Source organism: Panthera uncia, assembly GCF_023721935.1.
Source record: "Panthera uncia isolate 11264 chromosome B2 unlocalized genomic scaffold, Puncia_PCG_1.0 HiC_scaffold_25, whole genome shotgun sequence".
NCBI classification, from domain to species: Eukaryota; Metazoa; Chordata; class Mammalia; order Carnivora; family Felidae; genus Panthera; species Panthera uncia.
The window spans coordinates 1631677-1632619 of record NW_026057581.1 but is presented as its reverse complement, the minus strand read 5'-3'; the positions used below and the strand labels follow the sequence as shown (position 1 = coordinate 1632619).

The 943-nt window shown below is 62.0% G+C and overlaps 1 non-coding gene across 1 annotated transcript; it reads right to left on the bottom strand.

Moving 5' to 3' along the window:
* Window positions 1-346: 346 nt before the first annotated feature.
* TRNAS-GCU (transfer RNA serine (anticodon GCU)) lies at window positions 347-428 on the bottom strand. Its single transcript has one exon. It is a non-coding gene; the product is annotated as a tRNA-Ser (tRNA).
* Between the last annotated feature and the right edge of the window lie 515 nt (window positions 429-943).

Sequence of the window (943 nt, the reverse complement as noted above, 5' to 3'; positions counted from 1 at the left end):
CTTTAAACATGTTGAAAATTGCAGTATAATTAAAATACATATATAGCTGAAAATTTCATGCAAAGTACAATATAAACAATCATTTGCATATCTTTGTGGGTGACTTTGTCATTTAAGTCAGGCAAGTGTTTTTCTATATCCCTCAGTGGACCATTCTTCAAAAGACCTAGAGACTCCGCGGTGAGTATAAACATCTTTCTTCTCTCCAGAAGGTCCGCATCTCAGACGCTGGATCCAGTGACCCCACTCTGACAGCTGCTGCTGACCAAGCGTTACCCGGGAGACCCCGGACGCTCTCACAGAGCCCTCCTGTGTGCACCCCGGCTGGGGTTCAAAGAAAACCTCCCGACGAGGGTGGGATTCGAACCCACGCGTGCAGAGCACAATGGATTAGCAGTCCATCGCCTTAACCACTCGGCCACCTCGTCCGGTGCCCGCACCGCGCGGCCGGACTCTTCGCCCCGCGGTGGGTTCCGCGGTGACGCCTCCGCGCGTTTGCTCTCCCCCCACGCCGCCTCCACCCTCACCGCCGGACCCCGGACAGGCGTTTTCGGGTCCCTCTCACCGCAGCAGGTGCTACGTGAGCAGGCACAGCCAGCGCGCCGCCGTGTGACGCGCGGACACCTGCTGCCCGCACGTGGCCAGCGCCCCGGGAGCGCCCGGACCCCGGGAAAGGCTGGGATCTCTGGTACTCGCCCCTGAAATGCGTCAGACCGCGGGGGGCACACCTGCATTTCCCTCCGGTTCGCTTCTCGGGGCCTTGGCGCGAACAGAGACCGGGGAGAACTGGGCTGGAAACAAGGCTACACGCGGGCGCCCGGCGGAGGCGGCGTGGGCGCCAGAGCAGAGCGGAACCTAGGCAGGGCTGACCTGGCGCGGCCGCCACCGCTCTTCGGGCCCCGGGAGCCGCAGGTGGGGAGGCCCTTCCTCCCCCCCTCCCCGG